A 6,000-nucleotide genomic window follows, 5' to 3' on the forward strand; every position below is an offset into this window, starting at 1 on the left:
TCCCATCCCAGATCCTACTCAAAATACCACAAACAAGGTTTAGACTTTTCGGATCTCAAGAATGCTACCAATTTATACTAAACTAGTAAACTAGGTTTACAGAAAATGAGTAACTAAGTGTAGATAATGCAGAAATCCACTTTAGGGGCCCACTTGGTGTGTGTTTGGGCTGAGCATTGAAGCTTTCACGTGCATAGGCTCTTTTTGAAGTTTAAACGCCAGTTTTGGTGCCAGTTTGGGCGTTTAACTCCAGCTTTGGTGCCAGTTCTGGCGTTTTACGCTAGAAAATGGTCTCTAATGGGTGTTTGGACGCCAGTTTGGGCCATCAAATCTGGGGAAAAGTATGGACTATTATACATTGTTAGAAAGCCCAAGATGTCTACTTTCTAACGCAATTGAGAGCGAGTCAATTGGGTTTCTGTAACTCCAGAAAATCCACTTCGAGTGCACAGAGGTCAGAATCTAACAGCATCTTCAGTCCTTTCTCAGCCTCTGAATCAGATTTTTGCTCAGGTCCCTCAATTTAAGTCAGAAAATACCTGAAATCACAGAAAAACACACAAACTCATAGTAAATTCCAGAAATATAATTTTTGCATAAAAACTAATAAAAATATACTAAAAAGTAACTAAAACATATTAAAAACTATGTAAAAATAATGCCAAAAAGTGTATAAATTATCCGCTCATCACAACACCAAACTTAAATTGTTGCTTGTCCCTAAGCAACTGAAAACAAAATAGGATAAAAAGAAGAGAATATAAAATAAACTCAAAATATCAATGAAACTTAGTCCCAATTAGATGAGTGGGGCTAGTAGCTTTTTGCCTCTGAACAATTTTGGCATCTCACTTTATCCTTTGAAGTTTAGAATGATTGGCATCCATTAGGAACTCAGAATTTAGATAGTGTTATTGATTCTCCTAGTTCAGTATGTTGATTCTTGAACACAGCTACTTTATGAGTCTTGGCTGTGACCCTAAACATCTTGTTTTCCAATATTACCACCGGATACATAAATGCCACAGACACATAACTGGGTGAACCTTTTTAGATTGTTACTCAGCTTTGCTAGAGTCCCCAGTTAGAGGTGTCCAGAGTTCTTAAGCACACTCTTTTGCTTTGGATCACGACTTTAACCACTCAAATCTCAAGCTTTTCACTTGGACCTTCATGACACAAGCACATGGTTAGGGACAGCTTGATTTAGCCGCTTAGGCCAAGATTTTATTCCTTTGGGCCCTCCTATCCATTAATGCTTAAAGCCTTAGATCCTCTTTACCCTTGCCTTTTGATTTAAAGGGCTATTGGTTTTTTCTGCTTGCTTTTCCTTTTTTTTTCTTTTAATTTTCGCCACCCTTTTTTTTCGCAAGCTTTGTTATTCACTGCTTTTTCTTGCTTCAAGAATCAATTTTATAATTTTTCAGATCATCAATAACATTTCTCTTTTTTTTTCATCATTCTTTCAAGAGCCAACAAATTTAACATTCATAAACTCCACTATAAAAAATATGCACTGTTCAAGCATTCATTCAGAAAACAAAAAGTATTGCCACCACATCAAAATAATTAGACTAATTTCAAGATAAAATTTAAAATTTATATACTTCTTGTTTTTTTGTAATTAGGAACATTTTTTATTTAAGAAAGGTGAAGGATTCATGGGACATTCATAGCTTCAAGACATAGACACTAGACACTAATAATCATGTAATAAAGAAACAAACATAGAAAAATATAAAGCATAAAAAATCGAAAAACAGAAAAACAAATAACAAGGAAATTAAAGAACGGGTCCACTTTAGTGATGGCGACTAGTTCTCCTTCTTGAAGATCCTATGGAGTGCTTGAGCTCCTCAATGTCTCTTCATTGCCTTTATTGTTCTTCCCTCATGGCTCTTTGGTCTTCTCTAATTTCATGGAGGATGATGGAATGCTCTTGGTGCTCCATCCTTAGTTGCTCCATATTGGAACTCAAATCTCCTAAAGAGGTGTTGAGTTACTCCCAATAGTTGTGTGGAGGAAAATACATCACTTGAGGTATCTCAGGGATTTCTTGATGAGGGACTTCCTCATGCGTTTGTTGAGGTCCATGAGTGGGCTCTCTTGTTTGCTCCATCCTCTTTTTAGTGATGGGCTTGTCCTCTTCAATGAGGATGTCTTCCTCTATGACAATTTCAGCTAAACTTCATAGGTGACAAATGAGATGAGGAAAGTCTAACCTTGCTAAAGTGGAGGGCTTGTCAGCCACTTTGTACAGTTCTAGAGGTATGATCTCATGAACTTCCACTTCCTCTCCAATCATGATACTATGGATCATGATAGCCCGATCCATAGTTACTTCGGATCGGTTGTTAGTAGGAATGATAGAGCGTTGGATGAACTCCAACCATCCTCTAGCCATAGGCTTAAGGTCAAGCCTTCTTAGTTGAACCGGCTTGCCTTTGGAGTCTCTCTTCCATTGGGCTCCTTCCATATAGATGTCCATGAGGACTTGGTCCAACCTTTGATCAAAGTTGACCCTTCTTGTGAAAGGATGAAGATCTCCTTGTATCATTGGCAAGTTGAATTCCAACCTCACATTTTTTGGACTGAAATCTAAGTATTTCCCCCGAACCATTGTGAGCCAATTCTTTGGGTTTGGGTTCATACTTTGATCATAGTTCTTGGTGATCCATGCATTAGCATAGAACTCTTGAACCATTAAGATTCCAACTTGTTGAATGGGATTGATGAGAGCTTCCCATCCTCTTCTCCTAATCTCATGTCAGATCTCCGGATATTCGCTCCTTTTGAGCTTGAAGGGGACCTCGGGAATCACCTTCTTCTTGGCCACAACTTCGTAGAAGTGGTCTTGATAGACCTTTGAGATGAACCTTTCCATCTCCCATGACTCGGAGGTGGAAGAAATTGTCTTCCCCTTCCTCTTTTTAGAGGTTTCTCCGGCCTTAGGTGCCATTAATGGTTATGGAAAATTAAAAAGCAAGGCTTTTTCCACACCAAACTTAAGAGGTTTGCTCGTCCTCGAGCAAAAGAAGAAAGAAGAGAGTAGTAGAAGAAGAGAAGTGGGAGATGGAGGCTTGAGAAGGTTCGGCCAACGGTGGTTTTGAGTGTATGTGATGTGTGAAAATGAAGGAGTAAGGAGGGATATTTATATGGTAAGAGAGGGAGTTGGTTCGTGTGAGAAGGGTTGGGTTTAGGAGGAAAATGGTTTGAATTTGAGTGGGTGGGGGTAGGTGGGTTGTATGATAGGTTTATGGGAATTAGGGAATGGATGTGAGTGGTGAAGAGAATATAGCGAAGATGGTAAGATTTGATAGGTGAATGGTGTTTTGGGTAGAGTGTTATGGAGAAGTGTGAATAAGAGAGAGAGTGAGGTGGGATAGGTGGGGATCCTGTGGGGTCCACAGATCCTGAAATGTCAAGGATTTTTTTTCATCCCTGCACCTTGTTGGCGTTAAACGCCCTCTATGTGCCATTCCTGGTGTTTAAACACCGAGCTGATGCCCTTTTCTGGCGTTTAAACGCCCAGAATGGTGCTAGGATGGGCGTTTAAACGCCCATTTTTCTACTCTTACTGGCGTTTAAACGCCAGTTTGCTTGCCAGTTCTGGTGTTTAACGCCCAGAATGGTGCTAGGCTGGGCGTTAAATGCCCATTTTGGTATCCTTACTGGCGTTTAAACGCCAGTAAGCTCGTTCTCAAGGGTGTGCTATTTTTTATGCTATTTTTTATTTTGCTTTTAACTTTTGCAGTTATTTTTGTGACTCCACATGATCATCATCATAAAGAAAACATAAACTAACATAGATAAATAAATAAAATTGGGTTGCCTCCCAATGAGCGCTTCTTTAATGTCAATAGCTTGATAGTGAGCTCTTTTCAGAACTTCACAATTGCTCAGAGCATGGTTGTGGCCTCCCAACACCAAACTTAGAGTTTGAGTGTGGGGGCTCTGCTTGACTCTGTATGGAGAGAATTGGATGAAACCTTTCATGCTTCTTCTCCATGTTTACAGAGGAAGATCATTGAGCCTTAAACAAAAGGTAGTCCTCATTCAACTAAAGGACTAACTCTCCTCTATCCACATTAATTACAGCCTTTGATGTGGCTAGGAAGGGTCTTCCAAGGATGATGGATTAATCCTCATCCTTTCCAGTGTCTAGGATTATGAAGTCAGCAGGGATGTAAAGGCCTTCAACCTTCATTAAGAAATCCTCTACAAGTCCATAAGCCTATTTCTTTGATTTGTCTGCCATCTCCAGTGAGATTCTTGCAGCTTGTACCTCAAAGATCCCTAGTTTCTTCATTATAGAGAGTGGCATGAGGTTGATACTTGATCCTAGGTCACACAGAGCCTTTTCAAAGGTCATGGTGCCTATGGTGCTAGGTATCAAGAACCTTCTGGGATCCTCTTTCTTTTGAGGTAACTTCAGCTGAACCAATGCACTTAGTTCATTGATGATCAATGAAGGTTCATCCTCCCTAGTCTCATTACCAAATAATTTGACTTTCAGCTTTATGATTGCTCCTAGATATTGAGCAACTTGCTCTTCAGTAACATTTTTGTCCTCTTTAGAGGAAGAATATTCGTCAAAGCTCATGAATGGTAATAGTAAGTTTAGTGGAATCTCTATGGTCTCTAGATGAGCCTTAGATTCCTGTGGTTCCTCAATAGGAAACTTCTTATTGGTCAGTGGGTGTCCATTGAGGTCTTCCTCAATGGAAATCATGCCATCCTCCTCCTCTATAGGTTCGGCCATTTTGGTCATATTACTGGCCTTGCACTCTCTCTTTGGATTCTCTTATGTATTGCTTGGGAGAGTACTAAGAGGAGTTTCAGTGACTCTTTTACTCAGTTGACCCACTTGTGCCTCCAAATTTCTGATGGAGGACCTTGTTTCATTCATGAAATTGAGAGTGGCTTTAGATAGATCAAAGACTATGTTTGCTAAGCCAGAGAGGCTCTGCTCAGAATTCTCTATCTGTTGCTGAGAAGATGATGGAAAAGGTTCGCTAATGCCAAACCTATTTCTCCCACTATTATTATTATTGAAACCTTGTTGAGACTTCTGTTGATCCTTCCATGAAAAATTTGGGTGATTTCTCCATGAAGGATTATAGGTGTTTCCATAGGCTTCTCCCATGTAATTCACCTCTTCCATTGCAGGATTCTTAGGGTCATAAGCTTCTCCTTCAGAGGAGGCGTCTTTAGCTTGCAATCCAGTCAAACTCTAAGAAATCATATTGACTTGCTGAGTTAATATTTTGTTCTGAGCAAATATGGCATTCAGAGTGTCAATCTCAAGGTCTCCTTTCCTCTGAGTCACCCCATTATTCACAGAATTTCTCTCAGAAGTGTACATGAACTGGTTATTTGCAACCATTTCAATGAGTTCCTAGGCTTCTGCAGGCATTTTCAGATGAAGAGATCCACCAGCAGAGTGGTCCAATGACATCTTGGATAACTCAGACAGACCATCATAGAATATACATATGATGCTCCATTCTGGAAACATGTCAGAAGGACACCTTTTGGTTAATTGCTTGTATCTTTCCCAAGCTTCATAGAGGGATTCACCTTCCTTCTGTCTGAAGGTTTGGACATCCACTCTGAGCTTACTCATCTTTTGAGGTGGAAAGAATTTGGTCAAGAAAGCATTGACCAGCTTGTCCTAAGAGTTCAGGTTTTCTCTAGGTTGTGAGTCCAACCATGTCCCAGCTCTGTCTCTCACAGCAAAGGGGAAAAGCATAAGTCTGTAGACCTCGAGATCAACCCCATTGGTCTTAACAGTATCACAGATCTGCAAGAATTCAGATAAGAACGGTTGAGGATCTTCTAATGGAAGTCCATGAAACTTGCAGTTCTGCTGCATTAGAGAAACTAATTGAGGCTTAAGCTCAAAGTTGTTTGCTCCAATGGCAGGAATTGAGATGCTTCTTCCATAGAAGTTAGAAGTTGGTGCAGCATAGTCACCAAGCATCTTCCTTACATCTCTGG

The 6,000-nt window shown here is 40.0% G+C and overlaps 1 non-coding gene across 1 annotated transcript; it reads left to right on the plus strand.

Annotated features, from left to right (window-relative positions):
- The first annotated feature begins 5,516 nt into the window (after positions 1-5,516).
- LOC127746023 (small nucleolar RNA R71) lies at positions 5,517-5,620 on the plus strand. Its single transcript, XR_008007644.1, has one exon. It is a non-coding gene; the product is annotated as a small nucleolar RNA R71 (small nucleolar RNA).
- The last annotated feature ends 380 nt before the right edge of the window (positions 5,621-6,000 follow it).

Source organism: Arachis duranensis, chromosome 3, assembly GCF_000817695.3.
Source record: "Arachis duranensis cultivar V14167 chromosome 3, aradu.V14167.gnm2.J7QH, whole genome shotgun sequence".
Lineage (NCBI taxonomy): Eukaryota > Viridiplantae > Streptophyta > Magnoliopsida > Fabales > Fabaceae > Arachis > Arachis duranensis.